Source organism: Ixodes scapularis, unplaced genomic scaffold (assembly GCF_016920785.2).
Source record: "Ixodes scapularis isolate PalLabHiFi unplaced genomic scaffold, ASM1692078v2 PGA_scaffold2__306_contigs__length_199485367, whole genome shotgun sequence".
In the NCBI taxonomy this organism is placed as follows: Eukaryota; Metazoa; Arthropoda; class Arachnida; order Ixodida; family Ixodidae; genus Ixodes; species Ixodes scapularis.
Window position 1 is genome coordinate 147,515,484 of NW_024609857.1, and position 24,288 is coordinate 147,539,771.

A 24,288-nucleotide genomic window follows, 5' to 3' on the forward strand; every position below is an offset into this window, starting at 1 on the left:
GTAGCAGCGGCGTAGCTCAGCGTCGGTGGTTTGGGGGCGGCGCTGACGAGAACTTCTTGCTGCAGCGCCTGCTGAACTTCTTCCCGGACAATCTGGGCGATTGAGAGAGAAGCTGGGCTTGCGGCGGCAGCTAGAAGCTTCTTGATTTCCTCCCGCACGACATCCCGGATGGTCTCGCGGAGATCCGGGCTGTTACAGCTGGAAGGTGAGAGGGCAGCGACGCCGAGAAGTCGCTGGTAGTGGGAGGCCCGTGATTGAAGGGCACGTTCGATGTTCATCGCCTCGGTGACAAAACCTTCGACTGTTGTCGGAGGGCTGCGGACAAGACCGCCGAAAATGTTTTCCCTCACGCCCCCATGAGGGCGCGCAGTATTTTCTCCTAGGTGGCTTGAGGGTCTGCACGAATACTCAGCCGCAGAACATCTTCCACAAAGCTCGTGACGCTTTCGTTGGGTGCTTGAAACCTGGCCTGGAGAAGATCTTCCGCCGGCTTCCTATGATGCTGATTCATAAATGACCGCTTCAGCTCGGTGACACAGACGTCCCACGACTTCAGCGAAGCCTCATAGTCCCGAACCAGTATCTTGCAGCTTCCTCCAGGGAGAAGTAGAGATTTTGTAGGCACTGTTTTGTAGTCTATCCGTTATGACGGGCTATGCGTTCATAATGTTGAAGCCAGTCCTCCACACCCTCGTGAGCCTCACCATGGAATGGCGTTGGATTGCGTGGCGTGACAGGGATGAAGACGACGGATGGAGCGGTCGAGGCCTGCGACGACTGGTTGTCCATCGTCGGCATCGTTACTGCTTGGTCTTGAGTGGCAAGAGTCCCGATTCCGGGGGTAGGCCTTGCTTGCGGCGACTTGATCGGGTCTTGATCCTCTCTTTGTTGGGTCTTGGAGGACTTGGGGCCGAACCTACACTGCGGGCCCTCGGAGGGGTGCGCTGCACGGACATGCGTTTACCCCGTACCTCCAACGAAATGCCACGAATGACAAAGGATGAGGTGGTGAGTTCACTGGGGAAACTAAACGTTTTATGGGGCGAACTTGTGCCCAAAATCAAATAGGGGAACGTTAGCGTCGCAGGCGTCGATGTCGGCAATACAGCAAGCTCAATCACTGGGGCGAAAATGACTTTGGCTCGCCACGCGAAGCCCCTTATGTACACGCGTGATCTTCTGGAATAATTGGCGTAGAAGGTTCGACGCGTAGAACATTCGGACCTATGATAAACAACAATGTTATCGAATTCGCCAGAACAGTGAACTGAAAGAATAAATAAAAGACGGGTCAAACCCAGGAATCGGACCCTGGGCCTCCGGACGAAAGTCAAGTGCTCTAACCACTCTGCCACGCACGCACTCGCTCACCGACGCGCGTGGCAATATTCCATTCGTAAGGGGCAGCACCGTGTTGTCCCATTTACTTATTTGGTGATTTTCTAGGGGTGCTGGGGCCTGAACGCATATTTGAGCTCAAATAAAGATTTGCGCTTCCGACATAAATTTAACAATTAAAGTTATACAAATATATCGTATGAAAAAAAAAAAAAGAAACTGGAAAATGAGGAAAAATTGCGACGTCTGAAGAGGGACACAGTGAAGATGCATAGCTGGCCATCCGGTTATGTACTGAGGGTGGCCGTGAGAACCAGCAGGTTTGGCACGCTTAGCAAAATTGAAATTCCATTCCTAACATTGGGCACTCGGACGTCGTTTCGCAAAAGAGGTTAATATCTATCTTTTTTGAGAGGTCAACTTAGAGGTGGTGATATTTTATTAATAAAGCAGCAATGACGACCGTGCATCTCCTATGTCCTACGCCGGCCTGCTCTTCCTCTACGTACTGGTCTGCCAGCTCGCTCACCTGTGGCGTGATGAACGCAAAAACGCTGAAAACTTTAGAGGAGAGGCCGGCGAGGAGTAAGAAAATCACTATAAATAATAACTTCAACGTAGTTCACATACGAGCGATGATGCAGTTTTAATTTGTATTTAGAAACGAGCGAACTGGGTTGTTCGTGCCACTTCCGGCCACCACGACAGGTGAAGAGAAATAATTCCGGTTCTCCTATGCTTACCTTGAGTTCGAATGAGTGTGCGACGTTTCTTTGTTCACATGCGAGCATTTAATTGCGTGGAAGCTATGCTCTAGAAATGCCCCTTCGTCGTGATCTTGAGTTGCCGATGCGCACCGGCGCGAACAAAATTTGACATGTGGAGTTCTTCCAATTATCTCGAGACGAGGGACGCCACCGACGCCGCCGAGTCTTGGTGGTTGCAGGACGACGGGCATTCGCAGACAGTATTAGTATACTTCGATTTGCTGCCGACAGATGGCGCAACGCGACAAACTTGAGGCCGAGCACCACGAGGACGTGAGGAAGTCCTCAGTAAACAAGAGGAATATACTGCGAAGGCGGAGCCTCTCGAGGTGTGACCAATACATTGTCACGTGCGAAGTTTGGAAGGCTGTTGCTGTGCCCGGACTGACCTTTTGAAATGTTCTTATTTGTGTCCCCAGTGAGCTACGCACGTACCTTGAGCGGCACCAAAGAAAGGTTGAGCGTCAAGCACTGGGATGCCATGGACAAATCGCCAAGGAACTGGTCGGAGGTGACGGCTTCTGGTTTTCCTTTGCAGCGCTGGAGGTCAAAACCAAGATTGAATATGACTCGCAAATCTGGTACATGGACGGGGACAGCTGGGCTAGGCGCCTTTTTCTGTACATTCATTTCAGGAATATCTACTTTTCGCGAAGGATGCGACTAACCCGTCTTGGTACAAAGTTCATGATCCTATCCTCGGCACTGAACTCAAACTAGGAAGGAGTCTGTGATTACAGTGCGGGAGCAAGAGAAGAGGGCCAAGAGAGCCGCTGGATGAGTGACATGCGGGAAACGTGTCTCTGAAGACTGAGATCACTCCAGTGACCAGCGAAAACATTCTGGGCAGTCGACTGCGTAATGAGACCTACGGTGGTGCCTTGCGTATTCGACTCCACCGACGCAGCTAAGACTGCAACCCGACTCAAATGATGTGCAGTGCGTGTGGAGTGGACGAAGAGGCTATTGAACACCTGCTGGTGGCATGCCGGGCGCTATACTCCCAACGCCAATCGTGGTCTCCCACATCGAGCGGGCTCTTGGCTTCACCAACAAACACGGCCATGTAGCTCAAAGCGGGGGTTCCAGGCATTGTGGCAGACTTGCCTGTAAGATCGGGTGCGTGACCAAGAGGGTCACTAGCCACTGCCATTCTTTTGACAAGGGGTGCAAACAGCCACTTGAGGGGGTGGAAAACGACGACGCCGAAGGAACGCCAAATCTTCCGCTCCCGGTAATTTCGATAATTCTTTTGCCTTGTAGTCTCCAGATACCTGCAAATATTTGCGAACCAGGTATATATATATATAAATCCGTCTCCCAAACGCCGTTTAGAAGCAGACGCACCTCGAAGAAATTGCAGCCTTCCATCGCTGCTCCCCATAGATGTGACCCGGCATGACATCGGCCCAAGGAAACGTCACCGACGTCGAAAATATGGCGCTTAGCATAACACCTGCACAGCATGCAACAAATGGAGCGCCCTCAATGACACCGATGGAAGGACAACCCGGTTCTTCTGATCTATCGAGGACATCGTCCTCAACTGAAATTGACGACATGGACCACGAAAACGACGCTGGAGGCATATGGCACGAAGTTCGAACCAGAAAAAAAGCGCGACTCAAACAGCCTGTCTGCTTCGAGCTCAAACACGGACGGCCAAAGCATGACAAAGAGGGGCTCACGGTAATATTCGCTCCTGGGAAAGCCGAAACGGTGCTTACAGATCTCAGTAGCCTGAAGGTATCAAATGCACTAGATAAAGAATTTCCCAAATGCGTTCGCGAGGTTCGGTTTAACCATCGACTAAACCTCATTGCAGTTGATGCGCTGAATGGAGAAGCTGCTAAGAAGTTACAGAGCATGACAACACTCTGCGGCATTCCTGTACTTTCCTATTCTCCCTTGGCTGGACCAACTGTTGTCGGACTGATTCATAGCGTCGACAAGGAACTTTCTATTGAAGATATCACTTCAAATTTGAGGGCGGATGCAGAGATTGGCAGCGTGCGACGGCTCGGAAATACCAGCTCTGTAAAAGTAACGTTCCGTGGCAACCGACTCCCATCCTACGTTCTGCTAGGGCATGTGCGCCACCCGGTGTCTCCGTTCAAGGCCCGACCAATCCAATGCTTTAATTGCTTTGGCTTTGGTCACAGACAGGTGGCTTGCAAACGCCCGAAAACATGTAGACACTGCGCACAACATCACGACCAAACGGACAGCACATGCCTGTCATTGTCGGCGAAATGTTTGTAATGCTTCGGCCTTGAGAGTAAATAAATGAAAATGTGAACTGTGGGCAAAACCACGAGGTAACAGCACGGTCCTGTCCGAAAGGAAGAGAGGTTGAAACGATTCAAACGTACTCGAAGACAAACTCGGTGGACTTCCACGCTGCCAAAACAGCCTTAGAACTCGAGGAACTTCTTCCGGCGCTTGAGTTCACTCCTGCTGACAGCAGTGTCACGAAAGAGCTGACTGGTGCTTCTGGCTTCAAGGACATTGCAGGGAACAAGAACGAACACTCGAAAAAGCCGACAGCTTTGGCAACACCATATGCGTCGGTTCTCAAGGCAACTAAGCCCAAGGCACCAAAATCTCAAGGAGTTCGACAAGGATCAACATCACAGGGTATACAAATGCCTGCTGTGTCGGAAGCACCACCCCCTGAGACACCTCAGTCTGATTTGCAGCTATCAACTGTGCGCCAGCGCCGTCAAGTAAGGGAGGCGGATGCGAAGCCGTCAAGTTCCGGGGACTCTGCAGGATGGATTACTTTAGTCAAGGCAGCAGCCAATATCGCTCTCACCCTACTTAGAAGCCTCAAAACATCCTGGGCAACGACACAAACTACCATGATACAAGCTCAGCTTCCCCTTTTTGAAGGATGTTAGTGCCATCGTCCTCTCATGCACAAGACTCGATCAGAGCGACCCTGGCAGTGTCTGTGCGTGCTGCACGTCATGGACGAAGAAATACTCACCTAACCTGTCCATCTATCCTCCAATGGAGTGCGCGTGGCCTTCGAAGGCGTCTTCCCGACCTACGACAGCACCTGATTCATTCTCCTGCTGACGTCCTGGCTATCCAAGAACCGATGACGCGACCGGGCGACTTCAGGTTTTTCCCTTACGTCATTCACCACAGTACGCCAGCGCGAAAGTGAGGTCGTTCTCGAGCAGCGCTCCTTGTGATCGCAGGACTAGCACACAACCCGGTTGATATTTCATCGTTCACGACAGAGAAAGCAGAATTTGCAGCTGCCACGATTGAAGTCCGAGGCGAGTTCTTCACTATAATTTCTGCATATGTCGCTCCTGGGCGTGCTAACAGCTGGGACGCGGGAGATTTAAATAAGATAGCGCTTAAATGCTCTAGCCAATTGATGCTCTGCGGTGATTTTAGCGCACATAACTTTGCCTGGGGTGACAGGCGAACTACTGCAAGAGGCAGATCGCTCGAGTATGTCACGTCTTCGCTTCACCTAGAAGCATTAAACGACGGCAAAGAAACATATGTTTGCCGAGGTGTAAACGACAGTGTTCTTGATCTATCCTTTGCCCCACCGGATGTAGCTGCAAACTGGACTCCACAACCCGACTCATGGGGCAGTGACCATATTCCTATCAACATTAATTGTATCTCCCAACGCTAGTAAACCGAAGTACAGACGATGCAGGGTCACAAACTGGGACATGTACCAACGGCACCTTGACAGAGCCCTAGCAGCAGGTCCTCTGAAGGACCCAATCATAGCAATCGCCAATGCTCTTAGTCTCTCGACGAGGACGGTAAAGGTGCCACTCTGGAGGCCAGCGCCAGACCTGGTATACTTGAACCTCCGCGCCGCGCGCCGGAGAGCTCTACGAAAGGCACGAAGAACAAACGATCCAAAAGATTGGAATACTCACCACAAGATTGATGCCAAATTTCGTCGACATACAATTCGCCCTCAGCGAAAGCAATGGGGACAACTCTGCGCCTCCTTCGGATCGGCTGGCGGTCTTTTAAAGCATGGAAAACAGCAAAGGCGTTGTCCTCCGCAAAGCAGATTCAACACCCCATATCCGGACTCGCCATTGCACTTCAAAAGCCTCTGCGGGAAACGGTGGAACTATTGGCGGATGAATTTTCAAAAGCTATTCCGCTACCCCCAGGATACCAAGAGCCAGAAACTCGCCCGTCTGATGCCTGTGCCCCCATGCAGCTAGATAACGACTTTACCAGAGGCGAACTAGAACACGCGCTACGGAAGTGCACGAGGCGCAGCGCTCCTGGACCTGATGGAGTGACATATCAGGCATTTCGAAACTTAGATAAGAGTCACCATCCCGCCCTCCTGGAGGCACTAAACAAGGTCTGGCGCACCGCAGAACTCCCGGCTGTCTGGAAAGTCTCCCATGTGATTCCAATCCCGAAGCCTGGTAAACCTCACGCGTTGCTGTCATCGTACAGGCCTATCTCCTTGACAAGTTGCGTCGGTAAACTCCTTGAGCGCCTCGTTCTTCGCCGTCTCACGTGGCAACTTGGCACCAACAAGACACTTCCTGACCAACTGTCAGGTTTCAGGACACATCGCTCTACGGTCGACGCCATAGGAGAAGTAGCAACATCTTTCAAAGAAGCGCGGGCTGCTGGGAAAACGATGTACTGTGCCTTCTTGGACATCCACAAGGCTTTCGACGCTCTACCTCATGCCACCATCCTCCACCAACTCACTCTCTTCGGCATCGCAGGTAGAGCTTACGCTTACATCCGTGCATTTCTTCAAAAGAGGACCCTTATTGTAAACGTCCGGGGAACAAAAAGTGCCCCAAGATATGTGACCCAAGGAGTACCGCAGGGAAGCGTGATAAGTCCTTTTCTTTTCAATTTGGCAATGGCGTCACTACCTGCTGTGCTTCCGCCAATGACATATCCACTTACGCCACGGACAAGCATCGCCATTTATGCGGATGATGTCGCAATTTGGACGGTTGGGTTAAGCAACCAGGCACACATGACTGGGCAAATTCTTCAGTTTGCTCTGGATAAAATAGCAAAAGAAATTTCTTGTCTGGGACTGACATTATCTGCTTCAAAGACCGCTCTCCTCTACACCAACAGGAGCAGGCGACAGACCGTCAAACTTACACTCGACGGCGTAGAAATCGCAAGGAGTAGGTCCCACCTCTACCTGGGCCTTTTAATCGATGACCTCGCGACATTGCGGCCGGCAGTGAAAAGACTCTTAGGACAGTGTCGACAGCTCCTGGGCGTCCTCCGGTGTTTCCGTGCATATGGTCAGAGAGGTATCCCACCGGATGGTTTGCTGACACTCTACAAAGGTCTTCTCCAATCGAAGCTCCTCTGCGCACTACCATTCGTCAATATCAGGCGACCCCAGCTAGACGCGCTCGAACGTTTTCACCGTGTCGCTTTACGACTCTGTTTGGGACTTCCCCCATACGCGAAAAACGTGGCAACGCTCAAGGAGGCATAAGAAGAGCCAATCATCCTACGAGAGGAAAGAGTGGCATGCATTCCCTAGTGCGAATGCAAACGACCCCGTCGGCACAGTACATTCTTGCCAACCTGCTGAAACGACCATCGTCGCGTCTTGGTCAACTAGCTGCACAATTTCAGCGTAACATCGGAAGCCCTGGAGTTTTATATTCTTTACGTCTTCCACACTTCATACACCCACCGCTAGACGTGCGTGAAACACTTCCAGACCTGCCTCGGAAAAAATATATTCACCCAACTGTCGCCCGCACAGCTGTCGCAGTGGCTCTCGAAAATGAATACGTCGAACATCTTGAGGTCTACAAAGACGGCAAAGTTGACAAGAAGAGAGGAACTGCAACCGCGGCATACACGCTCCCCGCAATACCAACTGAAAGTGCGGTTCTCTTAAACATCGAGACGTCCTCTACAACAGCGGAGACGGTTGCGATTCTTCTGGCACTTACGGCACTGCAGGAACGTCCTGCAATCGGTAAGGCTGTGATACTAACCGATTCCCGAAGTGCGCTAGCTCACATCGCCAACCCCGAGCACGCTCCCTTGATCGCCCAGGAGGCTGCACACATAGCAACAAAGCTAGAGGACAACGGTTGGAGACTGGTATTTCAGTGGGCGCCATCCCACAGCGGAATTCTTGGAAATGAACGTGCAGATACCCTGGCAACAAGGGCACACAGCATCTCGACTACCACGCACAACCTGCGACGCTTCCACGAGGCGCGCCTTCTCATCGCACGCGATCTCGGGAAAAGACACCCCGATCCTGGGACAGCCAATGGAGTAGGTCCTGTACCAGCCTCAACCCCTAAACTGACGCGGAAAGACGCAACGCTTTTGCATCGTCTCCGAACTAAAAGCGCGTTCACGAGGAAGACATTGCATCGCTTTGGAAGGACGTCTCAGAGAAGCAATGCTGACTGCACTGCGTGCGGGGACGTTGAAGACATCGACCACATACTATGGTACTGCCCGGAATACGAGAAAGCACGGAAAACATTACTAGCTTCGGTAAGGGCGACAGGGGCACAGGTGTCCACAACAAAGGAACTGCTATTTCCTACTGGTGGCAAGCAACGGGCGCGGGTCATATTCCGTGCAGTGCTCAAGTTTGCGCATGTGACTGAGATTTCAGACCGCCTCTAACTGCCGCGCGCAATTCGGAAACCGGTAAAGATCTCGTCACACGTTTGCGACATGACAATGATGCAAAACTCCAGTGAACATAACTGTGTTGTGGCAGAACTGCGGAACTGCGGCTGTGAAACACAAGTCTCGCCGCCGCTTCGCGGCTGTGCGACATGTTACACAGGTTCAGCTCGTCGCCGCTCCGCGGCGACGAGCTGTACTTGTGCAATTGACTGCACTTGTGCAATTGAGCGACTGTTGGCACTTGCGCGTTTTATTGAACGTTTACTTTGAACCATGTTTTAGCCGTGTGTTAGCAACGCTTTGCCCCTCCCCCCCCCCCCCTTCCTCCCTCTACCCTACAAATGATTTGATTGGCGCTTTCCCTTAGTAACTGCTAAAATATTTTATTCAACCCATCTCAATCCACATCTTTCCCTCCCTCTCCCCTTTGGCTATGCGAGTCTTTTCCCTGCCTGGAGAATAACATATCGCATAGCCATTAAACCCCCTTTCCCGTTTTATACACCACATCCCCCCCCCCCCTCCCACTTGATGCCTACGGTGTCACGTAAACTGATTAACTTTGTGAGAAAGTGACGAATGGTGGACTTAGGTCACATAAGCTAATTATCTCTCTCTCTATTTTTACTTTTGTCGTTTTTTTTTACTTTTTATTTTTTCATTTATTGGCGTGCTCTACAAGACTATTTATACAAAGAGATTGCACCTCATTTGTCTATATATACATGCGAGGAGACGGCGCCAAAAGCGCCTCGGCCGACCATCTCCGTAGATTGATAGGTACAAACCGGACCATTACGGCAGGTGCAAATGCAAGGTTACACGGTGCGCTGGGAAAGGTACCTTGATACCAAAGGAAGCAAGTCACAACATAAAAAAATGTTAATTACAGAGACTTGCGTCGCGCTGAAGGAAGCGTAATAAAACCTTTCGGAATATTGTCTGCGAATACCAAGACCCGGCTCGGCGAACCCTACGGGGAAGCTCGGAGTGTATCTTCGGCTCCTGGGGGAGGTGGGTGCCCATTGCAAAAGCCTTGCCGTTTACGAAGTATATGAACGCGTTTATGGACTTGTAGTGTTTAAGACGTCCTCGGGTATAAGGACCTGGTGGCTGGAATAGGTAGTCGTAAGATGCGCCCACGATACCTTCGGCAGATTTGTCATATTTTTTTAGGAAGATGCGCTCTTTCTTTTCACCCAAAAGATTAGAAAGGCATGTCGATACCGTATAAGTAAATTTAAGAAGGTATTCTATTTAGTCCACGACGGTGAGACGTTTAAAGTACGCACTACTCCTTGCGGGTCTTCAAAAACAAGAAAAAAGACTAAAGAGGACACTTAAGACTGCTTACGTGTAGGAATTCGAAAGTATTTATATATGCAGCGCATTGCTACAAGCAGCGCGCCACATCTTCCTTATTCGCATGGCGCACTGGCGGTGACGTCACGCTCCCCCACTGCGCAGGCGCGGCGAAACCCCGCCGGCTCCACGGCTTCCGTGACGATGCATCTGCGTTGTTGTGCTTTTCTTTGTGTTTTATTATTTCTGAGGCGCTTCCGCTTTCATTTCAAGCGGCCTCGCCGGCTTCCGTGACGAAGCATCTGCGTTGCTGTGCTTTTGGCCAATGGGAATCTGACTGCCATTTCGCTGGCCAATCGGAATTCAACTGCTGTTTCGCTGCTACAGACGGTTACAGACAACGCCGGCTTCGCTCCATGGGACAGTTAATGATTTCACATTAAAACAATAGCCAACCGGAAACAGCATACTCCCCGCGGAAGTTTGCCCGTGTTTGTTTTTGGTTACCTCCGCACACCCTGTATTTGATGCAGAACATTTCGAAAGTAGACAAATGATGTAGCAGCTCCCACTTCCTCTCACCGGCAAAACGATCGGTACGGGAACCCCCCAATATTGCGGAAACTCGATCATAAATACACAAGACGGAGCTTCTTTTTAGATATGGTCTATTCAAGAGAAGATGAAACAAGATGATCCGGACCGGTATATTTCTTTCATATGCATTCGTAGTCCTTTTTACACGCACAAACTATCACGTCGAAAGCCTCCCTCCGACGTGCCAAAACAAAAACAAAAAACATGCTTTAGCATTTTATTCGTTATTGGAAGACAGCACCTCAAGATACTTTGCGCGGCACTACGCCACCAGGATCGCTTCTATTTTGCGAGAGGCCTGTTTCTTCTTTTTCTTCTATTTTGCGAGAGGCCTGTTTCTTCTTTTTCTTCTACGCAGTTTGTTGGTTTGGTCTGTATGTATAGACCTATATAAAGTCACTGAATCCTGAAAGAGTAGCGCCATTGCCTTCCCTACCTGCTAGCCGGACACAAACGGGTACTAACATACCGACGACCAAAACCTCGAAAGGCGATTGGCTAATCTGTCTACGTTGCCTTGAAAATTGCCAACTCGGTCCATTTAAAACTTCGAAGCTCACTGAGGATAGTTCTAAGCCAGTCGCGCCAAGATCACCATGGAGCATCATCGTACTGGAAGCGTTCCTCGCCAATATATGCATGTTTGGCACTGTGTATACAACTAACTTATCATTCATGCCCATCTCCACGGATTTCTTGCAATTACATTGTTCTTTTTCTGTATTTCAAAACAGTAAAATTATTTTGCAGTGCCTCCAAGCAACGACACAGCATGTGGTGGTGGTACGAAGATGTACGCTTGTTTCGCCGGTCTCTGGATAGCAAAATCTCGGTATACAAGAAACATCTCCATAAAGGTACCCGTTACCAGAAAATTTAGATCGGCTCACCAAGAACGGAGGTGCCAAGGAGAAATTGCGCATTTTACGGATCAAAATGGCGACCTAAAGGGGAGCTTGGCGCTACTTTCCTAGGATCCAGTGACTTTAAGTGCTCTCTGCCGTCTAAGCCGGTCATCTTAAAAAAAACAAAAAAAACAACAACAACAACAACAACAACAACAACAAAAACTCTTTCTTACAAAGAGTTTAGCCGCCGGGAGAGATACCCACATTAATCGGCAAAGCGCCCCACGAGTCGGGATCGCGTGCTGATTTGTCATTTTCTTTATCTTTTCATTGCTTTCGAGTGAAAGACGTTCGAAAAGCTCCTGTTACAAGGGTAACAACTAGAGTGCCTTCATACACACGCGCTTTTGCTTGAGTGATGACATCTTAGCCTTTTGCCATCCAATTTCTTATTTTTATATCTTTTGAAGTGTGCGCATAGCGGTGTAACGCTATTTTACCGCACAAGTCACGCACTGAGTGCGCCCGTGCATCACTCGCTGGCCCACTCAGTGCAACAAAGGATGTCTTAACCCTGGGAGAGACATACATGCAGGCACCCTAGTAAAAACTAACTCCTGTTTGTTCTAGCGGAGGAATTCGAATAATCTTTCTCACAGCAGATGTTCACGTCGGGCATGTAGTTCTTCTTCGTCGGTTGTTCATCCTCGCTGCTTTGAGGGAGGAATGCAATCGCAAAGCAGACCACGATAGAGGCAATCGCTAATCCCATCGTCTATGGTTCTTGAGGAAAACTGAGCACATTCGACGTTATAATGGGTCTTAAATCGAGCTTTTCTTCTTTCTTTGGCGAATTAAGCGATTCAGAAACGTGACACAGCTTGTGTTTACAGTTCGTCGCCTACTTCTCTATGCTCATTTTTTTTTTTATTCTGACATTATAGCTTTCTTTTTGTCGTCGTAACTCGTGTATGCTCAGCGACAGCTGCTGTGGGTATGGAAACTTTTTCCTTCGACTTGCATGGCCAGCCAGCTCAGAAAAGATAACTAAATATTGGACCTCGCATTATTCCAAATAAAAAGAGAAACACGTGAAAAGCCAAGGAGGAAAGTTGCAGTATGAAAGGCGTCGCGATATTAAACAGGACTTGAAACTTTCTAAGCAGCATCGAAGGCTACAACGTAATCAGGGTGTCTATTTTATTTTCGTATGTGCATGCCTGTTTTTACGCAAGAGATAGAGGAGAGAAAGAAGATGGAGGAAACCCAAACACACCCAGTGAAGTCGGCAGCTGCGGTATTGCATAGAAATTGCCTAATATGCCTATAACAAGCAGCAGGTACAACGCTGGTTTAACAGATTTACGTATTGCACCATACGTGCCGCGGCCCCTACAGAGTATTTCTTTTTAAAGTCTAGACATTTGTTTTGGCTTCCCCTACCATGGACGAGCTGGGTTCGTCCACACTGTTTTTACCGCTCCCCCCGAAGACGAGCTGGGCTTGTCCACATTGAATTGGGCTCCAATACGCTACCATGGACGAACTGGGCTAGTCCACGTTTTTCTAGTTAGCTTTGCCGTGGATAGATGGCGCTTCACGGAAAATAAGAACATAGTACATTTCTGAATTTGGCGGAAAATTGTTCCAACGCAGGCAACAGGGGATTTAAAAATGGCGGCGTCGACTTCTGGTAGCTGCGTTCGTAGAAACGATCTTGCCTCAAAATTGGGGCAAAAACGAAGATATTGTGGTGTCTCTCCAGATTCGGAAGACGATGAAATGAATCTTTCATCGGACAGCAAGAGCGATGCATCTGAGTGATTGGATTTTAGCTCAGACGACTTCGATTTCGATGAGGACATTGTGTCGGCATGTCGCCATTGGACTAGAATCAACGTAAAAAATGCCCCTCCGGCCATTGCGCGTTTTGTGTTCACTTTGCGTTCAAGGTGATGTGAACTGTCTGCAGTACAGCTACGCCCGGCCTGAACGTCCATGTGCAAGGTGATGTGAACTGTCTGCGGTAATGCAGTGAAGCCGAACTTTAGTACCCTTTTCTTTTGCAGTTTGTTCAAAGATCTTTGATATAATAAATGGAATGGCATTTGTTTTGGCCTTTGTTTTGCATATTAAATTCAGGGGGCACATGAAAAATTGGTATTTTGAAATTGTGTTTTTGCAAAATGTTCGCGGTAGGCAAAGGGTTAAAGAAGCCGTGAAAGTTACACCAATTCGGTTTGTGCAGGTGAGTGATACGGCCAGCGGAATCGTCAGAACAAGTGACATAATTAACTAAATTTGTTAATTCACTTTTAGTAAGTGAAAATAGATATGGACGATTTCATTTCAAATAGTGCAAGAAAATGTGAAGGGTCCACAAAAGAAATTATGAAAAAAAAATATATGTTTGTGGAAAATGGGGGACTAGAACAAAACTGCAAATTAGGACTACGGCACATCTTTGTTCCTGAGCTTTGGGCTTCGGAACGGCAGCCTTGCGATTTTTGCAGTTTTCACTGGTGACGCGATTCGGATCCGTCTCGCAACGTTTAGATTATTTTTTTTTACAGCGCTAAAAACTTTTTACTGTTTTATTATTTTATATAGAAGGGTTAAATTTCACTAGAAGTGTGTGTTTTGATTTATTTTATTAAATAAAATTTTGAATCTTGCACCTTCGACAATGGTAGGCCAAGTTTGTATCGAGCTAGCTTTCGATGTATAATAATTTAAGGCATAAAAAACATATCAAATGAAAGCATATATGTAAGTCCATTTAAAAATTATTATATTGTCAATTCAAGTATATTTTAAAGACATAACGCTGTAAACATGAAAGAAAAAATATAAATACTAATTAAATTCGATGTTATTTTAAGAATATACGTATTTTGTCAATTTTTTATATGAAAACCTTTTTATGTGATCTTATAAATGCGATAAAATATATTTGACCTATATGGTCAAATAAAATATATTTGACCTATATGGTCAAAGACACATTTGTACCTCTATTCTACAACGCACATCTCTGTCATTTCGTTTTTGCTTAAATATTAGGGAGTTTTAGCAGGTCGTTTCCACACGAACGGTTCGCCCTCCAACGCATTCGCGACGCCACTGCGCATGCGCGCGCGAGTCGTTCAAGGAGTCGGGAAGCTCTTCTCGTTCGTTTCTCCCATTCCGGCCGCTGGAGTCGTCCCCGCAACGCAGCCAGCACCGTTCACGACTCGAGAAAAAAAAGATGGCGGTCGGTTCGGCGACCGCCTTCGCCGACCCAGCCGAGCGTTAGGCTTAGGACAGCGGGAGGCAATTTGCCGTCCTTTTAGTCTGCTTCATCTGAGAGGTTGAACCAAATCACTTCGAGGACTGCTCACAATGGTAAGCGATCGTGAATGCTGTAAACGGCGCATGCTAGTAAATTTTTGCCATCTGCGGGCAGACTAGCTGCCGTGGCGACCGCGAGCAGACGAAATGATTTGGTTCGACGGCACACAACGTGAACGATCGTTAAAGTTCAAGATGACGGAGACACACCACATACCTTTACGGTCGTTCAGACACTTTCTACTCTATCGAGCTTCGCAATTCTTGAAAGTCCGACCGGCAAATGTTACGCCGGCCGTCTTGTTTACATCAGTTGTACGCCGGAAATACGAGCCGCCACGGATTTACACGTTGCAGAATGTTCCACATGTTTGCTAGAAGATGGCGCCACCGTTAAGCATGATCATCATCATCGTTTACACGGTCGCGCCACTTTCACGATTCGCTAAAGAATGTCAAATTTGACGTACGGTTTCACGGAACGGACCAGCTGTACCGTTCGTGATTTCGGAACCGTGTGCTTGAAAAACGACTCGCTAAAACTCCCTATTACTTATTTTTGTAACATGAGCACAGACAAACATATATAGGACGTTTTAAAAGTTTCCCGTGAGGTAATAGGGTCCGGCACTTATGGGGAACAACATTTCAAGTCAACGGCCCGCCGAGCACGTCAAAAAGCGTGCTTGAAGTTTTTCTTCCTTCACACAACTTCTGTTTGCGAAACCATAGGTACGTTCGAAATCTTGTAGAATGACAGGAGGTGAAACTGTTAGATCTGATGACATCGCGTCGCTTTGGCGCTTGCTTTCTCTTTTCTGAAATTTGCGCGTCTTCCCTAATTTAGCCTTTTCATATATATTTCTAGTTGATATATAAGTACCTTCTAGATTCTCGTAAGCTGCATTGGCTATTTTCCTTCGATGGAAAGTGGTAATAAAAGGGCTATCCACAGGCCGATCGGCACATAGACACATGCCGCTACCCTTTTTAACACCATGAGTTCGTATCCCATTTTTAGATAACTGCCGTGATTGTTTATTTAGTAGACAGGGTCGCTATGAACGTTAGAAATGACCACCATATTGCGATTCATGCACGTGATGAAAACGAAGAAGCTATAGACAGCCTGTGATTACCAGGAGGCGTTTCCAGAGCTAAAGCTCATGTGCCACCGCCTTCCATAGCGGCAGCCTTTTCCTTTCGTTTTGCTTCGATGGCAGGTTCTATGCTGTTTACATATCTGGTATCACATCTCAGTTTTGTAGACACAGTTAACCAAAACCGAGAGAGGGAGCAACTACTCTTTGCCTGGCAGCAATATTAAACGGATGGCGACCAAGAATTCAGTCTTGAAGACATTAAGGAACATTGCCTGTGTGCTAACTCAACTAAGGAGTGGGTTTTGCTGACCTGTGAGGTGTGTCCAAAAACCTGACCTCTAAGGTGTGTTAACCCTGAGATCGTTGTGAATGAAGGAAGATGAATAAAACGAAGTAGCTTTGTGGGAATCTAGCGAACTGCTAAAGAAACAAATGGAAAGTAACGCATTTTGCAATGAGCTCAGAAAGTGCGTCGTAGCAAATTATTTCCCTCATTAATTCATCCGACATGCTCAGCGGCTTGTTATAAGCTATTTTGCTTTTGCGGAAAACTGAAGCATCGTTCTTCCGCGAGTGGTAGAATACTTTCATTGGAGGAACCAAATCGTGTCTATCTTCACCCGCGTCGCTACAACGGAGTGCAAAATCTACAGCTTAGGAGTTGTCAGCGACGATATCATGCACAGTACAGCACACGCATAGTTTGCTCTGCGTACAGTTGAAAGTGGCTGGAAGAAAATATTCTGATATTTGCAAAACTTGTCCACATCTTTAACGGGGAGGCTAGTCATTTCGAAAATAGGTTTCAAGTGTACGAGGCGGCGAAGAGACAAGAGGTGACCAAATTGATTTTTTATGCTACCGAACACGGCAAAAGTGCGTGTAATTGCGTGAGGAAAGTCCTCAAGCACCAAGCCTCCTTGCACAGTCTTAGGTAGTCAGAACTGGAAACCATTGGAAGCGCTTATAAGTTTTCTTGTGTGGTGGCCCCGAAAGTGCCTGGAATCGTACTCCTCAAAAGTGAAGCAGCATGCCTCGCCCAATACTGTGACAAAGTGGAAAAAGAACAGAATTTTCCGAGTTTCGTGAAAAACATTAAATTCTGCCACTTGTGCGTGAAGGCTCAAAATAGAGACGGGTCTTTCAGGGCTGTGAAAAAAAGTAAAAAAGCGGATCCTCAAGAGTAATGTTAACCTCTCTTAAAATCACTTTTTATTTTATCTCCGTAGACGTCACTGTGAGCTTACAATTCTAAAAATGCTATGTATTGTTACGCTTTCCCCCGTTTATCTGCACTCTTTGTTATTGCCTGAAATAAAAAGAAAGTCAAGAAGTTTTAAACCAGCCTCGCCAGCATGCGCAAAATGCGGCGGCATGAAACAAGCAAGATTTCGCACTCGACCCGCCAGGTTTCTAAAAATACTTTATCTCGCGCCTTCATTGCCTGACAGAGGGTTGTGAAACTTAATTTTTATGCTTTTTAAATAAAAAAAGACGTTTCAATAAGTTTATTTAAAGGAAAGTTATTAATCTTAAGATTTTTAGGTGAACTGCACATATGCATGAACTTTTAAAAATTATAACCTGCCGGTCATGCCTTATTTTTACTAAGTGGTACATCGGGTATATCATAAATAGTATGGTCACGTTACCAGCATAAAGGGTGTTTGTTTTTCAGTGTAACAAATTTGTTTTAAAAAGACCGTGGAAATTACATTTATGCGGTTTGCGTGGGTGAGTTATACGGCCAGGGGTACATTGAGTAGGGGGCTAATCGTGACGGTCAGTCAGCTAATTAATTAATATTTGTTAATAAACGTTTTAATTACTGGAAATAGACACACTGTTCGTGTTAGAAACTTGCTGATCGTCATCAGAAACCACTAAATCAACTTTGTTTAGAAGGATAGAAAGCAGAAGCAGCATTTTACGGCGTTCCTAAAAGCGCTCAATTTGGTCGCGTTTTTTGGTTCCGGTTTCTTATCGGAGCGCATCTCTGCGCCCGCGGTCCTGCATCCCAGTGGCTGAGACGCGCAACACACGCGCGCCCTACTTCCCCCCATCCTGCGAGGGAGGCGAGTGAGTGGCTTCGCCATAGAGAAATATAGTACTACGTAAAGAGTGGCCACTCAAGCCGTTTCACGGACCAGGACTTAGGGACTCTACTGGCCGTTAGTAGGTGCAGCAGTGCCACTTATACTGAACATTTGTCAAATATATAATATTAGTAAATAACTTTGCCGTATAGAAAAAACTTTTAAAATTATTACGAACTTTGAAAACTTTCAAAAACGACTTCAACGGCTGTGGCTACGGCTGCGGCGCGAGGGTTGGCTTCGGAGTCGTGGACTCGACGGAGGGCGGATACTTCGGCTGCTTGGTCTGTGTCTCTTGCCTCGTTGTGTGGGTTGCGTTGGTTCCGCGGCTTGTTTTCTCGTGCGGGTTTCTAGACATTCTTCCATTGCGGTCATGGTATACGGTATGCCTAAGAAGTATTGTGACTGTAGTTTCTTTGTTGACGGACATTTGCATTCGCTCACTGAATTTAGAAGCCACTGAGCCAGATTTTTCTTCTATTGTTGCTGTATTAGTCACATGGTCATATGTGAAAGCGCCTTTCATGGAACTTGGACGGGAATTTTTCTAAATTCCCTCCATCATATTGCATTTGTCGCTGTAAGTCTCGCTGTAATACAGTACTTTTCTTTTCAAGTGTTGCACTGTTCACGCGTTATTTATACATTTTGCATATGTATTCTTATTTTTGTAATGTGTGAATAACGTACATCACTCCTTGTCTTCAGAGTTGATGTTTGTTTTGCTTGTAATAGTTACAAAATAAATACTTTTGTGTGTCAATCCCTGGTGTCGTCCCATGTCGTCCCTTCAAGAGAGTTAGCACAAATGTGAAAATGTCCTTTTCGGTGTGCTGTCAGTTTGACTTATATGTAGCACTGGATGACTTTTCTTCTGCAGTGCAATTAAGGTATACTTATAAAATAATTCTATTTTAAACAAAAAAAAAAACACGCTAGTTACAATAACACTGACTCGTTAAATATAGAGGGCGCATGCCACTGCCCATTTATTCATCTGGCCAGCGGTTATTGCGTATATCCATCCATTCAACACTCAACTAGGGACTATACTGGCCGCTGGGTGCGCTCGCTGACACTGAATTGGGCCGCTGGGGCCTATGGAAGTGTCCGCTCTTTACGTAGTACTATATTTCTCTTTGGCTTCACGCCACAACCACTGGGCAGCAGGACAGCGGGCGCAGATATGTGCTCCGATAAGAAACCGAAACCTAGAAACGCGTCCAAATGAAGCGTTTTACGGAACGCCGTAAAATGTCGCCCCTGCTTTATATTATTTAAAAAAAAGTTGATATAGTGGTTTTTGATGAAGCTGAGCAAGCTTCTAATTGGAATTATATGCCTATTCTCCCTACTTAAAAAGTGAATTAACAAAGTTTAATCAATTAGCCAAAGGATCGTTACGATTAGCCCTCCATACCATGTCCTCCTGGCCGTATAACACACCTGCACAAACCGCATAATTGTTGCTTTAAGAGCTTTGTTTAAACAAAGCTGTTTCACTTTAAAAGAAACACACTGTGTACAATAATTACGTAAAATATTTGGCATCAACTCATATCTTTTCATCTTTGAATGGGGGTAAAAATGTCTTCTTTTCAAACGCACTGCTTAATATAACGAAACCATATAAATAAAAGAAATTTCATTGCATATATAAGAACACATAAAAAGCTTTACCTATAAAATAAAAAAAAACGTTATTTTTAAAATGATGTTGAATTTTGTAATTTTAGCTTTTTTTCACGTTTAAATTAATGTTGCTTCCATATACGCTGTGTCTAAATTAGCAATACTATAATTTTTCGATTGGCTTGGATACAATCTTTAATTTGATATGTTTATTATGACTTAAATAAGTGCACATTGAAAACTAGCTCGATTCAGACTTGGCCTATTATTGGCAAAAGTGCAAAATTTAAGAATATTAAATTTATAAAAAAAATAACTTGTAGAGAGCTTAAATTATTCTATACGAAGTCTTAAAGCAGTAAAGAAAGTTATAACTGTTGACAAAAAAAAGGAATATAAAAGTTTCGAGACTCTAAATAGTTTAAGATGGCGATGCGGGCTAGTTGGGTCATGCCAACGTTACTAGAACACTCAGTTGGGAGACTCGCCGTCGAAACCTGGGCCGCTGGTGTCCACCGAGACCGAGCTAAATGCGACAACAGCGCCACTCTTTATCATTTGTCTGCACTTAGTCACCTTGAGCTTTTTGAAAGCCTGTTTTTGCGTAAAAAAAAAACGGAAAAGACTCTTTTTGTATGAAATTTATTGGAGTTTAGTACCAAATGATGGGCGCGTGATGTTTTTATCATCTTTAGTTCGCAAGGTTTTGCGGAACAATTAATATTGTTTTTTTACAACCATGCCACAGCGGGCCTTTCAGGTAGCGCGTCCCGACCTAGGTGCATTTTAACTTCGGTAGTTGAGCGCGGCCCGTTCCGCCGGGGAGACGGGGGTGGCACCCCTGTAACCTCTACCGCTGTATCTGTTCTTAAAGCCAAAATAGAAGTCACGTGCAGTTCCTCGAGTGGCCGCTGCGGGAGAAATGGTGGCGTTGTGTTCGTCATTAGCTCGGTGCTCGGAGACAGATTGGGGCCATTTTTTAAAGCTGTCTCTATGTGAGTTTCCCAACTGAGTGTTTTAGTAACGTTGGGTCATGCTTAGTGGATTCGACAGAATGCACAAGAAACGAAGACAAAGTAGAAGGGGGTTACACAGGACAAGCGCTTACTCTCAACTGATCAGATGACTAGGGAAATTTTAGACGCCTACACAATCAAAAAAGAAGGAACTGGGCAATGCGTAAGCCAGACATCGGTCGTTATACATAGCAAAGAGATATGGTCATTGAGGGTAAAAGCGCTAATAACAACGGGCAAGTAAAAGAAACGAACAACACAGAGCGCTTTCGTTCGTTTCTTTTACTTGTCCGTTGTTAACTTGTTTTTAGCGCTTTTACCCTCAAAAACATGAATCACGAACTAGCCCGAGTGCATAACCTTCAAAGAGATATGTTATTTGACACGTGCTGAATTGGCCATGATGATGTGGAATGCTCTTGTTTACTTCCGGTGTTTCTTTTCAATAAAAACTTCATTTGAGAGTAAGCGCTTGTCCTGTGTACCTCCTTCTACTTTGTCTTCGTTTCTTGTGCGCTGTGTCGAATCCACTCCAAACGGTGTTTCTCGTGAAAACTGCAAAAATGGCAAAACGTACATTGTGTTCTTTGGAAACCCAAAATTCATGAAGAAGAAAAAAAAATCTTCCGTAATTCTAACGAGCAGTTTTGTTCTAGTCACGTATTTTCCACCAACATATATTTTTTTATAATTTTTTGAGGAGCCATTATTTTTTCTTGCACGATTAAGATAAAATTTCCTATATATAATCTAAAAAAACTTTCTGAGTATTATTGAAAACCATTAAATCAGTCAGTATTGGAAAAACTTGGAGCACGTGGGACGCCCGGTGGAGCGCTAAAGTTATGATTCGGGCAACAGGCACAAAGTTAGGAATAAAAGAGACGGAAAAGGCCGCGCCGGTGCGTTGTTGCACCCTTAGCCTTGCTCCTGCTGCGCGAGTAGTAACTTTAGCCTTCCACCGTACTTCCCCCGTGTTCCGAGTGTTTCTGATATTGACTGCTTTAGTGGTTTCCGATGACACTCAGAAATTTCATAATTGGAACCATATCTTTATTTTCAATAGTTAAAACGGTAATTAACATATTCTCATCAATTAGCCGACTGTTTCGTACGATGAGCCCCCTATACTATGTTCTCCTGGCCGTATAACTCACCTGCACAAACCGCATGAGTGTATATTTCACGAAGGTTTTAAAATAAATATATTACGCTTTCAAAGAAACGCCCTGTTATTAACAACTTCGGTTTAAAGAAATAGCATTATGAGCTGAATGGCGTTTCTGGCCATTTATAAATTTGCATCGCGATCGCTCGAACTAGTATGTGGGACTCTGGCAACACATTAAAGATATGAGAAAGAAGAAATCTGATGCATTTTGACATAATCGGTGAAAGAAGTTCAGATTTTTGGCCACAATTTCTATTGCTAATGACGTCATTGGTCTGAACCAATATAGAACCGAAACGACAAGGGTGTGCAACAACCATGCGCGATGTTCCTAACTGTTGGAATTAACTTCCAGTTATAAAGATCTGGGGCCCTAAACTCGTCAAACACAAATTTGGAGCCGAAGGTTTACGGAGCGCGACGGTTGGACGCCAGCGACAAAACCGCGTAGTCATCGTCTTGATAGTCCAATCGGTGCGTTCCGTGAACTTCGGCCCCAACGTTGTGTTTGACAAGTTTAGAGCCCCTGAACGCACTAAACGATTTAGGGCTGTTCCAAGATATGAGTAAGAATCACGCGCTTGAAAGGATCAGAAGGGGTCACGTGCACCTATAATGCAGCCAGTCCTACCTCTAGAATTCTGTGTCGTCGTTATTCGACGCTCTAGGCCTAGTTGACACTCGTTGGCACGTCCTTCGAAGCAGCATTTATTTTTCCTTCGTACCCATGCAGCGCCCCATTGAGCTATTTGTAATGACGAGCCCAGCAGCCGACGGAATGCCAAACAGTACGGAACCAGTTTATTCAGGACGCCATACTTTATATACACACACAAGGACACCATGTTGTCAACCGAGCATCTGAAACCGAAACCTGGACAATGTTCAATAATTCACACAATACACAACACTATTCATCGCCGATTTCTGGGTATCTGTCCTCTAATATTCCTCGCTAAATTTAGCGGAAAATCGACGTCATAGTACCTATCACCGAGTCAGTTTCCCCGCTAAATTTAGCGGAACATTAACTTCACGTGACCTATGCACTAATTAAATTTCCCGCTTAATTTAGCGGGAAATTGACGCCCCGACCTATGCGTCAGTTCAGTCTCCCCGCTATATTTAGCGGAAAAAGTTACGTCGCATGACCTACACACTATTCAGTTTTCCCGCGAAATTTAGCAAGAAATTTTATGTGACGTGACCTGACATCACGGGACATACAAACCAATGCAGGCTTTCCTCTAAACTTAGAGGGCAAAATGATTTGCCCTAGAGCAGTGATTCTCAACCATTGTTGTTTCGCAAACCCCGTGTGGGTCGGTGGAGAAGATTGAGGACCCCGTTCGTGGCGAGAGGAAGGGAAATGTACGGGTTAAATATGATAATGACTCAGTAAATGGATATAACTAAGAGCTAGTGTAAAGTAGACTTCTCTTATTGACACGTACTCGAGAAAACTCACCCGAAAATTGGAATGTTTTTTTTTTAGTCTGAGAAAGGACAACTTTTATTCCCGGGCTTAGAGATGAGGCTGGGCTTTACGGACCCCTAAAATGCCTTCGCGGACCCCAAAGGGTCCGCGATCCCCATTTGAGAATCACTGCCCGAGAGGTTGCCTCTCGAGCAATCTCTAGGGCTCTATGCCCTAGGGTGGTCCTAGAGGCCGTCCTAGACGTCGTTTTTACGTTTTCCTCTAGGACGTCCTCCTCGATGTCGCCCTTTCCGTCGTCCTAGACGCCGTCCTTGACATCGTTCATGGCCTCGTAACAAAAGGAGGAAGTAAGCATTACGAAATCTACCGGAATTCATAGACAGCCAACAATAGTGGTTTCTGTAGCCATTTTTAAAATGAAATATAGCTCACCAATTCCAGCGGGCTTGGTTTGTATGTCCGCTTGAATAAAATACTGCACTATTGCCCGAGAAAGGTGTCAACTGATATTTATAGGGAGCTGTAAGAATGATACAAATTTCGAGAGATGTCATCTCTAGAGATGACCGTGTGATCTTCATGTGCAGGAGCAAAATAAGCCTACATCGTCTGCGAATTAGAGCTCGCGACCTCACTTGGTGAAGGGAATGCTTTAGGCACGACCAAATGGAAGGATTCTTTATAAATTAAATAGAATATAATCCAAAATAACTCTTACAACCAATGTATTATAATTTTTCCTTCTTTTGAGGCGGCAACGCGAGCCAAACGTTTTGTCCTGAAGTCGGTCTGTCTCTCACGATGTAGGGAGCGCGATTGCCGGTCCGCTAACCCACTATCGCTGAAAATTGCGCAATTATGCTGTTCATCCGTCTACGGACTGTATCGCATAACATAGCCTGTAGGACATTTTAGCATAACGTTACTATATCACCGTTATCGTCACCACCACGATGGAACCAAGCTGAAAACGTAACGCGAAGGAAAATA